The sequence below is a fragment of the Thermobia domestica genome, chromosome 8, assembly GCF_964235325.1.
Source record: "Thermobia domestica chromosome 8, izTheDome1.hap1.1, whole genome shotgun sequence".
Taxonomy (NCBI): domain Eukaryota; kingdom Metazoa; phylum Arthropoda; class Insecta; order Zygentoma; family Lepismatidae; genus Thermobia; species Thermobia domestica.
In genome coordinates, this window is record NC_137461.1 from 31,815,751 (window position 1) to 31,838,208 (window position 22,458).

Here is a 22,458-nt window from a genome sequence, read left to right on the forward strand (position 1 = left end):
TGGAGTAGGAAATATAGATATTAATGGGAATATATTTCAGAGGGACTATAAAAATCTATTCTATGCAATACCCGGTGGCTCAGTGAGATATCCTAGTTCCTATTCGTTGAGGCATGATTCACCTTTCACAAACGAGTTCACTCGTATTATTTCAATTTGCGAAGAATCCGGTTTACAATCGAAATGGGAAAGTGATGCCTGGCATTATAAAAAACTTTCTGAAAGTAATATTACCCAATTACCTCAGAATAATCACACCTTTAGTCTAAAAACACTATTAGGTGCTTACACAATACTTATCTTGGGGTATTGTGTAAGCATAGCTGCTTTTTTTAACGGAGATTCTCACACTAAAGTTTACTGAAAGTATAAATAGCTCTTCATGCATCTTCCGCAAAGGGAACAAAAATTTGTTGTTTATATTTTTAAAAAAAATCATTTTATTATACGAGTTGGAAAGGCTCTTTGTCGCGAAATCAAAGTTTCGCCAGTGGATAAGGGCGAACAAAGAAAATTCTTTCTTGATTGTCAGTATTCTCTTTCCGGGAAGTTTGCTACGAAGTATCCTTTCATCTTATTTTTGGTCTTTAAACACCTTTTGCAGTTAGACTTTCCGTATGGAATTCTATGCACTTTTCACGTATTATGTTAGAGAGAGATATGTTTTATACGTAGTTTAAATATCTCGACCTTATTTCCTGTAACTTGCTGCGAATTATTGCTACTCTAAATTCACTCGTTTTTGTCCCTTAGCGTCATATAGTTTTCTTCTATCTTTGTTTTGAAAATTTCTGCGAGTGCCTTTACCTTCAGATACTCAGAATCTCTCTTTTTTTGTTTTCTCATGGGCCCAGCATTCTGAAACATATAATACGGTGGGAAACAATTCGACTTCCAAATATTTGCATCTATGTGGTTAGATGGTATGGAAAGGCCACATCACAGTGAAATAGAAATACCGCTAATTTTACAGTAATTATGTGATGTCTTCAAATAGATAAAAGATAATCAAAATGTGGATAAGAGTTCGAAATACAATAAACTCTTACATAAAATACAGTTATGACGACTTACTTATGTGCTTTCGATTTCCAGAAATTTTGAATATCGACATTTATTTTAGCGTTTGTAAGTGGCTGCAAATGGATAGCTACTGGGTTATTTGTCATAACGGTACTTGATACAATATAATATTGTCTACCGCGCTTTTGTTCCACCTTTTGATTATATTTTATCTATATGAATATAACAGATAACTACTGTAAGATTAGCGGTATTTTAATTTCGCAGTGACTAGGCCACTTAAAAGATTTTGTTTAGAGTAATAGTAATACTCCTCTACCATTAGTCTTCATTTGGCTTTCTTGATTCTGTAAGTTCTGTTTTTTCTAACACTAAATATCTTAATTTTTATGTTTTTCTCCATTACATTACTTGAAAGAATATAATTTCAGTTTCTCTTCAGTTCAAGTTTAATTTGTTTAGACACAGCTAGAAAGATACTGACGTTCTATTCTACTGATTGTGTCGTCTGTTACCAAATCTACCACGTCTCCGTGGAGAGAAAAGTGGTAGTATTGAGTACAATTTGTACAATTCATAGTTGTGAAGTACAATTCATAGTTTTCAATAATTATGAACAATGTAGCGTATAATGAACTTAAACATTATTGTGGTTAATTGATATCAACATCATAACAGCTATAAATGAGTATTTTTTGTAAGGAAGAAGAAAATATAATGAACTCTCCTCAGATTGTTTCGTAACATACCCGGACACAATTGGCTTTGAATAGGTATACAGGAACATCTCTACAATGCTTAATTATACTGGACTGAAATGTTTGAATGCTTCTAAAAGATTTGATTGTTATCTACATTTGTAATGAAACAAAGATCTTAAGTGTATTAAGCTTGTTAGTTCTTATTTTCGGGTGTTGTAACAAGTATATAGTTACTAGTTACAAACTTGTATAGGTGAGTGAAAAATGTCATTTAAGTGAGCAGTACAACTGATATTGAAAGAAGTCAGTTGTTGATGTTCAAATTCTTCGTTGAAAAAATGAACTATTAAAAACAATTATAGTAAAGTTTGTATGTTTAGTAACTACTTGAATCATTATAGTGAAAAGTTATATTGTAGCTAAGATTCAGAAAACATTTAATCATTTGGAAGGTAAATATAAGTGTTCATTGATGAGATGTAATGTGATTTGAAAATTGACAGTAGCTTAATATTGAATTAAATTTGTTATTCGTGTTCTGCTTCTACTTTATTGTGTTTCGTTTTTATTCGTGTTCTGCTTCTACTTAATTGTGTTTCGTTTGTTATTCGTGTTCTGTTTCTACTTAATTATGTTTCGTAACCTAGTTTGGCGTTCCCAAAAATATTGAAGTCAATTGGAGTGATAGTTATAATTGCCTTACAACGTGGAATAACAAAAGCACAAGTTCATACAAGACTTAGTAAGGTGGTTGTGGTTTTGATGATGTGTATGTAGTTAAGGCTGTTAAGAACTTCTCAAACTTGATTATTCTCGAGTTTAACTTTAAAATTGATTATGGGTGAAGTGGAGAAGAAGGCTTGACCCTTACGAAGTAGCTAAAAAGATATTTATCTAATCTGTATCTAAGCCCTAAATAAATATAAATTTCCGTAATAATTCATGTTTGCAGTAAAACTTGATCCTGTATATACACAAGACTCTGTTCGTAATTGATATATCTTTGTGTGATTCGGATGAGTCCATGCGAATATATTACAAACTAGATGTACTATATATATTACATGTAGTGACAAACAATGTACTTGATGTGATGTGTAATTGATATAAGAGTGAAAATCTGAATTGGAGACAATTTGCAAATTTTTAATGGCAAAATGTCTTAAGTTAATTGGAATTGACAGAAACAAATTTATCAAATATTCCTAATGTAATTTTGTATCTCTAGTATTGATTTTTAGCATTGTCCTTACAAAACTGTGATGTTAAACTTCTACGCACTATAAACAAAACATTCCATCACAGTGATCTTTCTTTTAAGGAAAGCAACCTTATTTACTCACTGTTATTCATTGCCAGTAGGTTCATTAGAAAAATGAATATTCGGACACATTTTCAGGTATAAAATGGAAAGAATTGAATTTCAACTTAACTTGGAATTCAGAAAAACAGGTCATAAAATTAAAGATACTAATCTTCATGCGTAATTTTATTGTATACACTTTTTCCAGACACCTATTTACTTGTTTTTTCTAAGAATGTTTGCTGTCGAACCCTGTACAGTGCAACGATAACGTTGAAGTCTATTAACGTCTAACGTTTTCTGAAGTGGACGTTTACACTGATTTCAAATATGTAATCATTTTATTTTTATCACGTAAGGTTTTTTCAGAGTTCGACATATTCAGAAATCAAGGTTTAGTAGAGAAACTACTTATATCCATGGGGAAAACTCGTAGAAAATATTGATATATTCTAGTAATTGCCTGAAGATTTACATTAATTTTGCTATTAGCGAGTCCTACGATCTATTGACTTTCATCCCGGACTTCTTTCTCTTGGTATAGACAAAGAAAACATGAGATTATTTCTTTTTTCTTGAATATGGATCAAGAGTTTACTGCAGTGTCTTACCAGGACTTATAAAATGGGTTGGTGTGACTTACGATGATTCTGATAGGAGTATTTTTATCGATTTATCGAAATCAAGTTTGAAAGGTGTTCTATTTAACAACTGTGATATCCTTGGGTCAATTCCTGTTGTATATTTTATTCATATGAAAGAGACATATGAAAATGTTAAGTGTTTGCTGTACTATGTGAATTACAAACAACACCAATGGCTTTCGTGTGGCCATTTTAAAGATATAGTCCTCCTGCTGGGACTTCAATCAGGCTACACCAAACATCTTTGTTATCTCTGCGAATGGGGTAGTCGTGCAATGGATGAAAATTGGGTTCATTTTTAAAAATGAAAGAAATCATGTTAAACTTAAATACATGTGTTTTTTTGTACAATATACCAAAAGCAAGCGTATGTGGTTGAATGTGTCATACATTGTATTATCTGTCAGGAAAGTAAATGTACACCTATTCTTCGAGTCGGGCATTACTGCGCTCCATCCATGAAGAGTATGCGAATTAAATCAATCAAATGTTTACTCAGTAGCAAGAAGAAAATCTAACAACAATAAGACATTGCAGAGTGGCTCAAAGTGAAAAATGAAATCTTTGAGTTTTACGTCCCACGATTATGCCGGTTAGGCTAAAGGAGACGGTGATTATGAGAAATGAATGAAATGGTGGAATGAAGAAAGTGGGAGGAAACGGAAAACCCCGAGAAAACTCACGCACACGGTGTTTGTCACTACAAAGTTCACTTGGCGGGAGCAGGGTTTGAACCCGAGACCCCATACACAGGGGTCAAAGTGAGAATACGAATAGTGCATAGTAGTAGTGGTCCGCGTATATTGCGCCGAGTCAGCAAAAATTTTTATGAGGTCATAGGTCAAAGGTCAATGACCTTGGCCCGGGGTCAATGACCTAGGGGTACCTAAGACCACCCCTCTAAATTTTGGCAGGGGTACCTTGGCCCACCCCCTAAATTTTGGCAGGGGTACATAGGACCACCCCCCTTAAATTTTGGAAATTGCCAAATCTAAAAATTTGGTATGGTAGCCTAGGACCATAGTATGTACCTCTATCTGTATTGGGTGTCTATGTCGTTCCCTTTTATGGCTAAAAAATTGCCAAAAATTCAAATTTCGGGGGTTTTTGACCTAATTTATCCCCTTTGATGAGGTGTTATTACCCTATATGGTTATATGGGCGTATACAGGGGTCCATTACCTTTCATAAGACATGGGTATATTCATGCACCCCTTGAAAAATTTGGGAGGGGTACCTTGGCCCACCCCTTAAATTTTGGAAATTGACCAATTTAAACATTGGGTATTATAGTACAGGACCCTAATATGTATTATGATAAATTTGGGTGGTCCACCTCATTTCCTTCTAGGGGTACAAAATTGTCAAAACTATAAACGTAAGCAATACGTTATACCACGTGTTTGGTTTTTGGCTCAATTTATCCCCTTTGATGAGGTGTTATTATCCTATATAGTTATATGGTCATGTATAGGGGTCCATTCCCTTTCATAAGACATAGGTACATTTGTGCACCCCTTTAAAAATTTGGGAGGGGTACCTTGGCCCACCCTTTAAATTTTGGAAATTGACCAATTTCAACATTGGGTATTATAGTATAGGACCCTAATATGTATTATGATAAATTTGGGTGGTCCACCTCATTCCCTTCTAGGGGTACAAAATTGCCAAAACTATAAACGTAAGCAATACGTTGTACCACGTGTTTGGTTTTCGACCTAATTTATCTCCTTGGATGAGGTCCTATTACCTTATATGATTATATGGTCATGTATAGGGGTCCATTACCTATCATAAGACATAGGTACATTTGTTCACCCCGGGAGGGGTACCTTGGCCCACCCCTTAAATTTTGGAAATTGCCCAATTTCAACATTTGGTATTATAGTACTGGACCCTAACATGTATTATGATAAATTTGGGTGGTCCACCTCGTTCCCTTTTAGGGGTACAAAATTGCCAAAATTTTAGTACAACCACGTGTTTGGTTTTTGGTCGATTTTATCCCCTTTGATGAGGTGTTATTACCCTATATAGTTATATGATCATGTATAGGGGTCCATTCCCTTTCATAAGACATAGGTAAATTGGTGCACCCCGGGAGGGGTACCTTGGCCCACCCCTTAAATTTTGGAAATTGCCCAATTTAAACATTTGGTATTATAGTACAGGTCCTCAATATGTATCATGATAAATTTGGATGGTCTACATCGTTCCCTTTTAGGGGTACAAAAATTGCCAAAATATAAACGTTGCACCACGTGTTTGTTTTTTTTGGTCCATTTTATCCCCTTTGATGAGATCCTATGATTACAAGGGGTCCTTATCCTATCATAAGACATGGGTATATTGTTGCACCCTTCTTAAATTTTGGCAATGGGGGTCCACTGAAATTGTCCAATTGAAGCATAGTACAGGACCTCAATATGTTTCGGTGGTCCTATTTTCAAATTTTTAAGTACAACCACGTGTTCGGTTACTGACTCAATTTATCCTATTTGATAAGGTATGGACGGTATCTCCTTTCAATGGACGGTATCTCCTGATCAATGATTTGGTTTTGATGCGCGACGAGGTCCCTGGTCAATGTTCTTTAGGAATTAGGTGGAAACTTTGCCCAGGGTACTCGTCTTATACCGCACAGTTCTTTATGAGAATCTGATAACGTTGTATATGGAATGGACAATAAAAACACATAAATAAGCATAAATTGTATTTTATTCATTTTTCTGGTTTCTTCTTTTTCTTTCTTATTGACAATGTTTGTATATTGAGCTGGGTTTCTTCATTAGACCGCCTCCTCCTCTTCTTGATTGTAATGATTTGTTTCCATGTTTTGCAGCATAGCACCCGTTTGCAAAGCTTCGTATTGTGAATTCTGTAAAAAAGAACGAGGAAAAAGATGATTAGTATAGAAAAAGATGATGATTAAACAATACATTTACAATGATAAATATGATAAAATTACCTGGAAGGTATATTGCAGCAGTCTACGATCATTAACCGTGGGTACTGTTGTGAACAAGTATTGAATTTCACGCAGAGATTTTCCTTGGGCTTTACCGCACAAATAAAAATAAGCATAATAGCCACATACGGATGAACCAAGACTTTGCATTTGGCTATTATTATATTTATAGTACATACAATGAAGTTTTAAGAATGCAACATGTTGTGGTACATAAGGAGGAAGGCCATAGCTGTCAAAATATTCTCCAACACCGCGATGATCAATATAAATTGCAATCCAATGACTTCCTAGTTTTGTAGATGGATCTGTATTTACAATCATTGCCAGAGGAAGAGAAATCCGTGAGGGCAACTCATCGCTTGCAAATACCCCGGTAAAATGATTTCTGAATAATGGACTACCGTGTAAAGCACTAGCTAATTGTAATGTATTCAACATCGTGAATGGAAATGATACATAACGTATACGTACCTTGTAATTTAAAAGTCCAGGATAATGTTGCGCTGGTGGTCGATCTCTAGGAGTGAGGAAAACTCTCCATACACAATACAGTTTGCAGGTGCTGCTAATTTCTCTTGGAAATGAACTTCCAATCGGATGGCGCCATGTCGTTGTAAATTCCAATAGTGACAATCTCCAGCAGAAGAATCGGGAGTTAGGTCAAATACAAACAGTGTATATCCATTCTTGTAGTCGGCTCTTGAAATTGTATTTCCAGTATTGGTAAAATGTATGCCAGAGCCTGAGAACAATGTGTGGTACGATGAAATGTAGAGATTTTCTTCAAAGTTGGGTTGCAACGGTTTTGAAGGTACAGCTTTTCCATCCACGTACAGTGTAAAGAAATTAATGTTTAGATGTTGAAATTCAAATGGATTGGTGGTAATAGTTCCACTGGATGCTTCATTCGATGTAAATCCTACAATAATACGATTTGGCAATGTTCCCATAAACAGGTTATCAATAGTTTTGGATTGTATATCCTTCGGGATGGTAAATGATTTCATTTGAACCCTTGTCAGAGGATACTTTGCCGGTGTAGATTGTAAAATTTTATTGTGTGCCAATTTGACACTAGGGCTGATGCTGACTTTTTTCACCTGCAACGATGCATCTAGAATGTTGATTTTTGCATTGACACCACTTTCACCGGCCATGAGACAAAAGTTTGGTTTTGCAGGAATAAGTTTCACACGTAATTCCACTCCATGAATTAAAAATTTATCTTGATTAAAAATGTCACAATGAAGATGTCCAATCATATCGAATTTCATACTTTGTTTTGTCAGTTCATAGCGTTGTTGAAATCCTTTGTTCTCACTTGTAGTTGCGTTCATATGACCAGCCGTATCTTGAAACCACATTGCTGTTTGTAAATGTGTATTTTTAGCTCCATCACTATAATTGAGCAGTTTTTCCATGTACGAACGATATGGATGATTATGTGACGGAAATGAAATCAGTTTATTGTTCAAGTAGATTTGTACTTCACTAAACATAGCATTTAGAAAATCATTGACAGGTGCAATTGCTTTATCCGTATTGATGAAGGAGGAACCATCTGGTTTCACAATTTGTGCTTGGATGTATAATAAGGTTTGTGGTAAATCAATATATTCATCACTGCTACCACTCACTACAAATTCTATTGGTGAATTTTCAGCTATTGAACTAATTGGTTTGTAGCCAATAATACGATTGTCCAGAACACTGGTTTGCGTGGGCAACGTTGAAAAAATGTCCAATTCACTTTTTACACATTCACAGGATTGATGATGTAAGAAAGCCATCGTTGAATTAATCAAAAATATCCGGTGACGATGCCAATGATTTCTTCTTCTTCTTATGTGATAATTTACGTCTCTTTGTAGGATTGATGGTGTTGTTGATCGTTGGAAGGCCAACCTCAAACTGAGAGCAGTCATCCCATTTTCGTTTATGATATCCACTTCCCAGCATAGTTTTCAACTTGTTTTTAGCTTTTTCTTGTAAATTTGATTTTGCCTCTTGCATACGTTGATGAAACGATTCTTCCAGCGGTTGATTCGAGATCACAACATCATTAATCATATTGGCACCTGATTTTAATAATTCTTTTCCCACAGTTTTAGCGCCTTGCTTCACAAGTGGTAACACTGAACGAAATAAGCCACCAAGGAAACTTCCAATGCCATGTCCTGCTTGATAGGGACTTCCCACATAGACGTTGCCGATACCAGACAACGCTTGTTTTTGGTAGTATTGCAAATACGGATCAGTCATGACGACGACGACGGAAATGTAGTTTTGTACATACCGTTCCAAAGGTGAATGGCATCCGATGACCTGTGCTATCCCTTATATCGATTTGTATTTGCTCAAAATTCATTTTTTCCACCGGAACATAATGTGCAGGATTAAAGATTTGTACTGCATGACTTCCAAAAGTATGATTCACAGGATCCATGTTGACAATTCGTAGCAAGGGTACCATTGTATCTCCAACAATGACAGATTCAATAATGTCACAATAGACGTACATTTGTGATGGTAAGCCTAATCGTACATCCGGTGTATATTGTCCCTTTTCCATATCTTTTAAATCACTTTTCGGGTCAAATCCAAGCATTAAACTAACACTTGGTGACAATTGTACAGAAGTATGGATTTCCTTTTTGGGATGTCTTATGAGGCATATATTATTAGTTGCGTCATGAGATATAAATAAATTGGTTTCTTTATGATGTATATTAATTGCATGAATAAGATCCCGTATATTGTTATAATAGCGTACAGGGATCGTTACAACCTTCCACGGTTCCTGATCATTACTACTTGATGATTTGTAATATATTTTATTGTTTTTACTGTTAATGTTCAGCAAAGAATGTGGATAATGAATCTCTACAATTGCCACATCCCATTTCTGGCGAAACTCTACACGTCGTTGTAATTTCGTAATATATGAAGTCAATGTATTTTCTGGAAAATAATCCATGGAACTATTACTGGGAAGTGTAACGTAAAAATCTTGATCAGGTTCCATTCTTCTTCTTCTTCTTCAATGAAGTTGCAGGGATCCACGAATTGAATGAGGAAGGATATCCTTTCCACTGGACGAGATACTCCTTTCTGCGACCTTTTGTTCTTGTACGTAATATTTTATCGATGAGGAACGTCGAAGGGAGCGGTACTGGTTGTAATTCTTCTCTGTAGAAAACACCATCGATAAGTTGATGATTTAAATCCTCTAGTCGATACACTGGTGGGTTTCTTGGTACAATGGCTTTTACTCTGAATATTTCCCAAGTCCAGTTCTCGAGGTAACCCTTGTCAAAGATACGTTTTGTTTTACTTATACGAACAGTATCACCAACAGATAAATCCGTATCTTGTTTTGAACGTTGTAGCTTTTTGTCGTATAAGTTATGCCACACCTCCAGTAAATTGTCCTGAGAAACGTTTGCAGGTGCCATTTTAATACTGGAATGCCGACTTTCATTGTATGCTTTTACAAGTAAAGGCAATACTTTGATGTAATTGTATGTTTGATATTTGGTAAAGTATTTCCACATACGATGTTTCAATGTCTGATTAAATCTTTCTGCGATGCTGGCTTTAATATCTGGATCCTTTGTTGTAACATGTTGCACGTTGTGTTTCCTGAAAAACTTTTGTACTGTCTTGTTGGTAAATTCAGTTCCTTGATCACTACGTAGCACAATTGGTTTCCTGTCCTGGAAAATCATTTCAAATGCATTCACTATATCCTCGGCACTTTTTGATTTTAGTGGTACAGCCCATCCGTACCGACTAAACACATCAATCACTGTAAGAATATAGCGGTAATTGTCATTATAGTTTTGAAGTGATTGTAAATCATTTAAATCACATTCCCATTGATCATCAATATTGTTGACAAGATAAAAATCTCTACGGAAACGACGACGTACAGGACGATGTAACGTGTAGGTAGGTTGTTTGTTTAACCAAAGTTTTTTTTTTTGGCTAGAGGTATAGATTTTCCTGTGGCTTGCCATAATTTCTTTGCAATAGAAAATGATGCAGGATGTGCTGGATTGTAATAAATGGATTTCAACTTTTTGTTCATGGTTTGTACGTTGACCATTGTGGAATGATACGTTTTCTTTTTGGTCGGACTTCTAAAACATCATCATCATCATCTTCTTCTTCTTCTTCTCCGGAAGAAAATAATTCAGGTGCCGGTTTTGGTGGTGCAGATCCTTCAGATGCTGTTGTACTATTATGCTTGACAATATAGTTTAATCTCCGTGGATTACCAATCAATTCTTGAGGTGTGTTTGACGATGCAAGGTAGTTGCAAAACAATTCCCAGCCTTGAGGATTAGAATGTTTCCTCGGTCGAGTCACATCGCACATTAAATCTACAATATTGGATCCTTGTAGTTTATTATCGTTGATGTACACTGTTCCTTTATGATCCCACGTAATTGCGTCATCTTGTTTTAAACGACGGAATAGTAGTTCGGCTTTCTTACGATACATTTGTGGTATTGCGGCTAAAATTTCTTGTTTCGTGCTATCGTCAACATTCGGGACGTCACCATCAGGTTTCATTGATGTAATTGTAAGTGGTATTGGTTCTTCTTGTTTACGTATCACATAAAGATATTTCTGTAATATTCTATTGTACTGATTCCATTTTTCTTCATCACTTGGATACGATGTATTCAATATAGATTGCATTTCACGATCGAGATTAGTTTCTCGATTTTCACTCAAACGGGATGATGATGCATGCATTCGTTGAAGCATTTCTGGTGGCACTAAAACCATCTTCTTGCTATGTTCCATGATGTTTATTGTTTAAACAAAATACTGGATAACACACTTCCTACAATAGGTGCAAGTAATGCAGGTAAGAATCCTCCTTGTTGTACGGCTAAATGTTTCTTCTTTTTATCCAATGATTTTGTATTGTCTACGAGATAGCGGAGCGTGTTCTTGTAACGCTTTAATCTTGACTTCTGCGCACTTGTCAGTGGAACATTGCCTTTTAAGACATTATAACAACATTCACAAATACTATGAATTAATGAAGCGTCTGCATTGGCAATAATAGCTTTACGCAATCTTGGTTTAGCTTTGTGCAGAGCACGTAGCAAATCAGCGTGTTTCACTGTAGGAGACATCGTGACAGACTAAGTCATTCTTTTCACATACACAATAATTTAAACATGTTTTGTTGGTACGTAAACATAATGATGCAAATCGTCGGGAAAAATATTTGTACGAAATCGCATTTCATCGGGTGTATCTTGTTTAAGATCCACCAGTAAATAACCATGTGGATTTCTTGTTGCGTCTGCATAACTTTCTTGTAGAAACAGTGGATGCTCAGGCATGATTTGATAACTCATATGCTTGATTTGTGACTTGTCACGTGGATTTTTAAACAACACCAAATACGAACAATTTAAATTCATATTTCTATTTGCTTTACTTAGATGAAATACATTTTGTGTTATAAAAATCACACTAATATTTCGATGATGTGATCCTTTTGTGAACATATCAACAATATCACTATTCACTTCTCGCATATGGTCATCAATAATAATCAAATGTGGTCCATCTTGAGGCTGAAAATCTTTCATTCGTGGAAGTCCTTCATGAAATTCTACTGGAACTGGTATTGTTGCATACACGTCTTGCCATTCTGCATAATACCAGTATATCTTACGAAATTTTGCATTGATCATGGTTGGGAGATGTGACAGTAATCGCTTCACAAAATACGTTTTTCCACACCCACTAGGCCCTGCGAGAATACAGGTAAATGGATGTTTCCACTGTGTATCCATGATGAACACTAACACCTTGTTTCAAAAATGATGCGTATTTAAAGCGAGTACAAATTTTCTTTTTGTTTTAGATTGTAAATTCTTGCACTCACTGGTGTGAAAAGGAAAGAAACCGTTCATCTGTTTATCGAATAGTTGAAAACCGTTTATTTGTTAATCGAATAGTTGAAAACCGTTTATTTGTTAATCGAATAGTTAAAAACCGGATAAAGTTTAACGGTTAACCGTGAAAGCTGATCACTGTTTGATTTAAATTCTAATTGAAAATTTTTCGTTTGAAATTTGTTTTGAAAATTGTTTCAAAAATTTTTGTTTGAAAATTTTTTGTTTCAATTTTTTTTCAAATTTTTTCGTTTGAAATTTTTTTGTTTGTAAATTTGTTCAAAAATTTTTTGTTTGAAAATTTTTTCGTTTCAAATTTTTTGTTGAAAATTTTTCGTTTCAAAATTTTGTTTCAAATGTTTTCGTTTCAAAAAATTTTAATTTTTTTGTTGCAAAATTTTTTGTCTAAATTTTTTTGTTCGAAATTTTTGTTTTGAAATTTTTCGTTTCCAATTTTTTTGTTTAAAATTTTTTTGTTTCAAACTAAAAAACTTTTTGTTTGAAATTTAAGTTTAAAAAATGTTCGAATTTTTGTTTAAAATTTTTTAGTTTCAAGATTTTTGTTTAAAAGTTTTCGTTTTCAATTTTTTGTTTTGATTTTTTTTTAGTTTGAAAAGTTGAAAAAAAAAGTTTTAAATGCCAAGAATCTTGTTCAAAGTTTCCGCATAATTCCTAGAGAACATTGACCAGGGACCTCGTCGCGCATCAAAACCAAATCATTGATCACGTGACCGTACTACACCCGAAGGGTACTACCAAATTGAAAGGGGATACCCGTCCAAACCTTATCAAATAGGATACATTGAGTCAGTAACCGAACACGTGGTTGTACTTAAAAATTTGAAAATAGGACCACCGAAACATATTGAGGTCCTGTACTATGTTTAAATTGGACAATTTCAGTGGACCCCCATTGCCAAATTTAAGAAGGGTGCAACAATATATCCATGTCTTATGATAGGATATGGACCCCTTGTAATCATAGGATCTCATCAAAGGGGATAAAATGGACCAAAAAAAAAACAAACACGTGGTACAACGTTTATATTTTGGCAATTTTTGTACCCCTAAAAGGAAACAATGTAGACCATCCAAATTTATCATGATACATATTGAGGACCTGTACTATAATACCAAATGTTTAAATTGGGCAATTTCCAAAATTTAAGGGGTGGGCCAAGGTACCCCTCCCGGGGTGCACCAATGTACCTATGTCTTATGATAGATAATGAACCCCTATACATGACCATATAACCATATAAGGTAATAGAACCTCATCAAAGGGGGATAAAATGTACCAAATACCAAACACGTGGTTGTACTAAAATTTTGGCAATTTTGTACCCTTAAAAGGGAACGAGGTGGACCACCCAAATTTATCGTAATACATATTAAGGTCCTATACTATAATACCAAATGTTTAAATTGGGCAATTTCCAAAATTTAAGGGGTGGGCCAAGGTACCCCTCCCAAATTTTTCAAGGGGTGCATTAATATACCCATGTCTTATAAAAGGGAATGGACCCCTGTATACGCCTATTTAACCATATAGGGTAATAACACCTCATCCAAGGGGATAAATTAGGTCAAAAACCCCCGAAATTTGACTTTTTGGCAATTTTTTACCCATGAAAGGGAACGACATAGACCCCCAATACGGATAGAGGTACATACTGTAGTCCTAGGCTACCATACCAAATTTTTAAATTTGGCAATTTGCAAAATTTAAGGGGGGTGGTCCTATGTACCCCTGCCAAAATTTAGGGGGTGGACCAAGGTACCCCTGCCAAAATTTAGAGGGGGTGTTCCTAGGTACCCCTAGGTCATTGACCCCGGGCCAAGGTCATTGACCTTTGACCTATGACGTCACAAAAATTTTTGCTGACTCAGTTGCATATAACGGGGGGACTACTACTTGCATAATGTAAATGAAGGACTACACCGAAAGAGAAACCCAGAATCAGGTGCTAAACGGAGAAAAAAGAATAAAATTTGTCATAGTGGGGACATAAAACAAAAATAGAACAATACACCGTCAACTCAACGTTTACCAAAGCATGATCTTGGTGAAGTGGTTAAGGTGCTGGTTTACAAATGCAAAGGACGTCAGTTCAAATTCCCGGCAAGGATATTTTTTAATTGTTTTGTTAATAATATATACAGCTCATGAGAGATAGTAAAAGGGGTCGTATTTAGTCTTTCATAGCAATTATTGTTGGTAATGTTTAGTACTGATAATACTTTTTGTCTTTGCGTATTGCTTTTATTCTTGTCTTCATTTCGAAAGAGAAATATTTCCGAACAAATGCCACCAAAATTCCTCTTATTTTGAATGTAAACGCCATTTGCAATTAGTAAAGAATAAAAATTGATCGCTCGGACGTAGCTGCAAAATGTAAAAAAAATATAGAAACGGAGGGGTTCGAAACCCATACTCATGGTATTAAAAATACAATCACTATATGCCTTAAACCTTTCGACCATGTTTCTACGTTAACTACTAAGAGGCTTGTGTTTAGGTTAGGCTGGTCAATACGTTTTGCAAAGAGGCCCGGTTTAGCTCTGACGCAGCACAGGCGCGAGATGGAAGAAGGGTGCAAGACACTTTTTCTCTCTCCCTCGGTGTGTCTATCTATCTGTCTGTATATATATAAACGGTAGAGTGATGGGAGCAACGTTAGACAGTATGCACTCATAGAATTCAGAAAAATAAGCGATTTCAATGCAAAACGAACAAAGAGTCAGTGTCATGGGGAGTCATGGGGCATGGGAGAGCCCTCTTTAGGAAAAATGTTGATAATTTATATCGAGAGAACAGGAAGTTATAGTAGGATGGGACCAACGTTGGACACTGTGAACCATTAAGGCTCATCGAAAATATTTTGGGGGGGGACGCCAGCCAGCCTTACTCACTTCCACATGATAATATAAAATCATATTGTGCGATATGAACACAAGAGTTTAGCTACTAATATTTCAGATTATTATTATTATTATTATTGTCAACAACGTCTTTTCATCACGTGTGCATGTTTGACATGAAACCAAAGAGAAGATCCATGATTCGTTGAAAGAATAAAAATAGGAAGTTACTTTAACTGTGAAGAAAGGCGAAAAATACGAAAAGAGTGACTACCTGTAGCGAAAATAAACAATACTTTCTCTCAGATAGATAAAAAATCAAGCCAAGATAGATTCGGACTAACATGAACAGCGCGAAAAGCCAGTGCTTTGTCCACGTTTTGTTTTTTAACTGACCCACCGAAAGTGTTCGAGTAACTTACTTATTTCAGTAAACAGTACTAAACAGTACTAAACTAAACAGTACTTCATCATAAATATTTATCGACGAGGCATGCGCAGTATTATAATACAGAATAGTTACTGTTTAGTTCAGTAAACGAAGAAAGGAGTATAGAAACCAAACATGTCGTGTTAACGAGATCGACCAGAGTTGACAGAGGCGGAAGCAGATGTGTAGTAATACAACAACTTGATTAAATAGATAATTCGTTCTGTATCTTGTAGTAGATCGTATCACAACTTTACGGAAGAGCAGAGAAAGTCTTACTAACCATATCAGATAGAAAGCTTTACTAACCCGGTCATATAGACACAAATGGATGTAACTGTGAACACTACAACTGGGATTTAACGAAAGCCGTTTAAACATTCAGTAGTTTGCAGGGTTGTATAAGACACAAAAACATAAAACACAATACAATTCTTCATACCTCAACTTCCAGTAGCTAGACATATTCAGTTTCTGGTTAGATACTGAAACTGCTGTCGGATTTCAATACATGACGTATTGCAGGATACAAAATGCTTTGCATTACTTCTTTGGTTATAGACAGCTATTAGTTTAGTGTTCCCGGAATTTTTAGTTTCCAGACTCCCGAAAGGAAAACCGGACAAATTCCGGAATTCTGAAAAACCCGATTTTGGAAAAATTCCGGAATTTAGGAATTTCTGATTTCGTAAGCATTCCGAAATTCGAAAAAATCCGGAATTTTTCCGTATTCCTGGATTTTTCTGAATTTCGGAATTTTCTAAATTCTGGATTCTTTCCGAGTTCCGGAATTATTCTGAATTTTGGAATTTTACCGAATTGCATAATTTTCCGAAATCCGGAAAGTGAAACTGAATTCCGGAAAATGAATTTCTGTTGGTTAATCTGTAAGGTGGCGGACATAAGTCTTTGACCAGGTGATGGCTACTGCTTTGAAACAAATGCAAAGTATGAGAATTAAATCTGTGTATCTGCATTTTCGTGTGGAGAAAAACAAACTCGTGAACCAAAGGTTTAAGAACAACTCAAGTTATTAATATAAAGTTTAACGAAGATTATTCACAAAAGAAATACGAAAGAAGTTTCGAATCAAAGAAATATAACATACAACTTTGCAAGCGGAGACAAAGCAACCTAACGTAACCAGACTAAAGACGAATCGTTTACGTTGCAGCGATCGCGGTTCAGTGGTCAAGGTGCTTGTTCGAATCCACGTCGCACATTTTTTTCTACTTTAGGATTTTTGATGTCGATTGATCGGTGATGTCATACCTTTTATTATTCACAAATTTGAATACTCGGATGTTTCAATACTTGAACTATCAAATCTTCAGGAATAATAATAGTAATAATAATAAACTAATAATAATTATCTCGTAGAAGATTAAAAGCTAAGAGTTAATTATCTCTCAGTTCATATCATTACAAGCAGAAACATGACATTTGGGAAGAATATTTCGGATTGGTTTAATGTTGCCCACGAGAAAAGGAATTTCTCATCTCGCTTCTAAAACAAACAAAATAACATGAGAATTAACATTTTACATTCGAGACGGTACAAGGCTAACTCAAAATTTTCGTCTCGCTTTGGAAATGGGAATCGAGACGGGACGGAAAGTGTCGTAAACATTTCCCGTCTTGTCTCGATTCTCGAAATAGTGTATGTCCATTCTTTAAATAGCAATTGCTCTGTAGACTGAATCTCATAGGCTATTTCGTTACATTGTATTTCAGAACTCATTGAATTATGGTCTGTGTACGTATTTATGAAGCAAACCTTTTATATTTACTTCTGCATATCCTAAAAATTAGTGTATTGTACATGCCTTACTGTTGCGTGATATTCAGTTATTTTTATTACAGTTATTTACCTTATACATACAGTAGAATACTTTCTACATGAAAATTCAGTGGAACGCTCTAGTTTAAAAATTTTGTAGTCTTGAAGGTACGGAACTCTTTCCCCTAAATCTCTAAGCTTAAAACTGTTAATGCCATTATTATTATTATTATTATTATTATTATTATTATTATTATTATTATTATTATTATTATTATTATTATTATTATTATTATATCAACACCGTATATAAGCTTTAAAAGATATGCTGTTCGTATCTGAATAGTAAAAGCTAATTGACTGTTGATCTCGGTCCTCGAAAAGTCTTCAGGAGGCAAGGACATCGGTCACGTTCACCGGTTCACACGAGCCGAGTAGGTGACCCATCCCAACCGAGAAAGCTGGAGCCATCGGCTCAATTGAGCTGAGTCGATGGCTCGTTCCAACTGAGCTGGTTCAGGTCATTGTCTCAATTGGATAGAGCTGACGGCTCATCCCAACCGAGCCGACTCGAGCTCTTCGCTCAGTTTATACGAGCCTAGCCGGTTGATATCACTACCTGGGTTGGTCTTGTGCTTGGGCTGAAGAGTTCGACAGTGCAGTTCTCAGCCTTGATTTTAAGAACTACAGTATATACTTATTTTGGTGATTACGACATTTAAGGCTGTTTCGTAATAATAATAAAAAACCCTTGTCCTCTCGTTATCTAGACGAGACGAGATACACTAAAATTGCCCCACGAGATGCACTAAAATTACGAGGCGAGATGCACCCTGTCCTGAACAACACTAAAAGTATTCCACATTACTGTTACATTTCTCATGGCTTTCGCTTTCCAGTCTAATCAAGCCATTATTTCAAAACGAGTTAAAGCGAGCTGAAGGAGGGAGCGAGCCATTTCCAAACTGGACTCAACTCGACCTCGAAAACAGCGACTTGGCTCGGAAGTCAACTCAATAAAATTATCTTTGACTCGACTCGAATTGAGCTCGAGTCGAGTCGAATTTTGGCTCGACTCGTGCTCATCCCTATTCGTATTTGTATTTTATGTCTCCAGTTCAACAATTTCTACTCTTTTTTCTTTGTTTACCTGCTGTTTCTGGATTTCTCTTTCGGTGTCGTTCTTTATTTACACCATGCACTATTCTTATTCCCAGCTTATGACCCGCTTCAATGTCTTATTCAGTTTAGGTTTTTCTCCTTACCTTGACTACACATGTGATTGATTTAATTCTCACTTTCTGAGCAGGACCGATAAAAAATTATTATTATTATTATTATTATTATTATTATTATTATTATTATTATTATTATTATTATTATTATTATTATTATTATTATTATTATTATTATACTATTGAACTTGCAACGCGAACTTACTGTATAATACAATATCATTTCTGTAAATTTACTCCATTGTATATTATTTAGTTTATTAATGGGCACCAAATTGTCTCCAGATCATCGAATAAATTAACTTCGGCACGCACTTTGGTAGAAATATCATTATAGCAGCATTACCAGTTCGTTCCAAACATCAGGGCTGAACTTTGCAATGTTTAGCTCATAATGTTGCATGAGAAGATAATGTAGGGGTGAGGTGCTGGACTTGTGAGTAATACAGCTAATCAATATAGCTTCAAATCCTCTTCAAGTTATTTTGTTTTCAAAGCAATCGTGAAGAATCAAAGAGTGACTTCTCATACTAAATGAAAAATCCTTAAGAAAGTGGACGCAAACACTTGCATCATGATAGAGACGATTTACGCATGTTAATTAGGAAAGGGCAAGGTAATTACTAGAACAATCGAAACACTTCGTTCATCTGCAGTATGCATATTTTAATTTATCGTTCTAACGAAAAAAACATTACACCATTTGTTATTGTTAAACTAACTTTCGCTAGCGGAATCGGTGGAATATGACGGTCTCATTAATAGGCACATTTTTGAAGAAGTTTGTCTATTGTAGAGACTCTCATGTGTGAAATTAGGAAAAATTTCGTTTTATCGACCACTGCCCTCTGATTCATACCCCTGATTAGATAAACTTGCTTCCTCATTTTCATTGTATCACTTCTCTATTAAATGTCAGAGAAATTTTCGCTTAACATCTCAAACGGGTAATACTCTGTCTTTTACCACCTCTCACGTGCTGTATGCATTATTAAAAATCATTTCTTCTGTAGTGGATTCGAATTAAGTGCTTTATATTTTCAATCTAGCCTCTTAGCCACTACATTTCTGCACTCTAACCATCTAGAATATGAGAATTAAATCAATACAGAAAAAGCGGAGAAAAAGAGAGTAGAAATTGTCGAAATGGGAACATAAAATACAAGTGCGAACATATATTCCAACAACTGAACGTTTACCAATCTAGGATCTTCGTGTAGTGGTTAAGGCGCTAGATTACAAATCCAAAGGACGGGGGTTCGAATTGCTTCAAGGGGTATATATATATATATATATATATATATATATATATATATATATATATATATATATATATATATATATATATATGAGTTTTATAAAAAAAGTAATGCATAGAGCACATGAGAGGTGGTGAAAGTGAGCGTATTATCCATTTAATACGTTAAGTGAAAAGAGTTAAAAATTTCGGTGAAATTTATTAGAAAAGTGAAACAATGAAAACAGAATTAAGAGTGAGGTGCTTCCATTCAACGAGTTGACAAATAGACGTTTACATAATGAGAATGCGGAATACAAACAACTATAAAACATCAAAGTGATAATTGCAAGCATTATCACCTAATGTTCCGGAACTGTGACGGTCAATGAAACATGATCCGATGTCGGACGTCGAGAAATATTTTGATAATGAAATGAAAACAGAACCTTAGAATTATGATGCACTAGACACAACATGATTGCCTGTTTGTTCTTCTCGTGTTAATTTGTCTCATTTTATCGATGCGAGATGAAGACTGTGTCTCGTCTCGTGGCTACCCCAGTTTCATCTCGTGTTTCCGAAAAGAGACAAATTTTTATCTTATCTTCTTTAGTTTAATTTTCTTTTGTAAACCTCATAATAATAGAAGTAAAATTGAAAGCCAGGCGACTTCGAAATGTAACGAAGTGAACAAGTTAGAATTGATAATCGGAGAAGAGAGGGCTATGGAATGCTTTCGATACATTTAAAACGCGATGAGTCCAGACAAGGACCTGTCACGTCTCGTCTCGGATTTAACAAACTCTATTGTCTCGCTCATGCTGAATTGGAAACCGCTCAGCGGAATTGAAGTGGGTCTTGTGTCAAGTGAAACATGTGGGTCAAGATGTGTAAGTCGGTTAGTGGGTCGTGGGTCAACTTGATGTGACCACTGCAATCCACCACCCACCGTGACCCACCATAAACCAGCGATCCACCATAACCTACAGACTCACTACGACCCACCGACACTCTGCTTAATGCATTGTATATAGCGTCCTCTGAACAGTGTTGAATTTGTCTACATTTGTTTCCATTTACTTACCTGTGATGACTATATCTTACAAGGAAAAAGCAGACTTTGTTAAATAAACTTTCACGAGGTAGTAGTGCATATTTAAAGTGTTAATATTACAAACTAGGAGAGCGCTATGACCAGAAATAGCCTAGAAAATGCGCCTCAAAGTTTCAACTCGCCGTATATATGATACGACGCCTAAAATTACCAAGTGACAATGTGGCAAGTATGGAGCATTCACGATTCACGCGTACAGGAACGCGAGTTCGATTCCCGCTCGAGTGAACTTGTTTTTGCTTTTACCAATAATATAGTCATTTATAACTACAAGTAAAGTATTAATTCATCATATGTTTATAATGCATGAAACAAAAGGAATTTTTAAATCAGTTGTAAAACTTTTCAATGTTTCATGTGAACTATATACAAATATAACCTATTTCGTAAAGTCATTAAATGAAAAATGTTCTTGACGATTCGTATTTATATCTGTGGACAGAGTGCGAATTGCAAGGGTGATAATTCGGAAATTCTCTTTGCCTATAGCATTCATCCAGTATTCCCTAGCGCATTTCCCCCTCATCCCCCTTGCAAGACACGACATTTTTGACACAACGTCTGTGGTGAAAGTAATACAGGTAGTGATATCAATATATTTATGAAATAGGTTATATTTTGTATCTAGTTCACATAAAACATTGATAAGCTTTTGAACTGATTTGAAAATTCCTATGTTTTAGAATATATGAATATATAGTGAATTAATATTTTACTTGTAGTTATAAATGACTACTTTATTGGTAAAAAGCAAAAACAAGTTGACTCGAAAGGGAATCGAACGCCGTCAGACGTGAATGCTCCACACCCTGCCATACCGCCACTTGATAATTTTAGGAGTCGTATCATATATACGGCGAGTCGAAACTTTAAGACGCTTTTTCTAGGCTATTTGTGGCTATTGCGCTCTCCAAGTTTAAATGGGCACTACTACCTCGCGAAAGATGACCCCTAAGTTCATTAAACAAAGTCTGCCTTGCCCTTGTTAGATATACTCATCTCAGGTAAGTAAATAGAAACAACTGCAAAAGAAGAAGAAGAAGAAAAAGGAGATCCTAAAAGTAAAATGTAGACAAATTCACCACTCTTCAGAGGTGCTATATACAATGAACTAAGCAGAGTGTGTCGGTGAGTCGTAGTGATTATGTATGTTATGGTGGGTCGCTGGTTTATGGTAATTCACGGGGGATAATGGGTTCCAGTGGGTCACATCCTGTTGACCCACGGC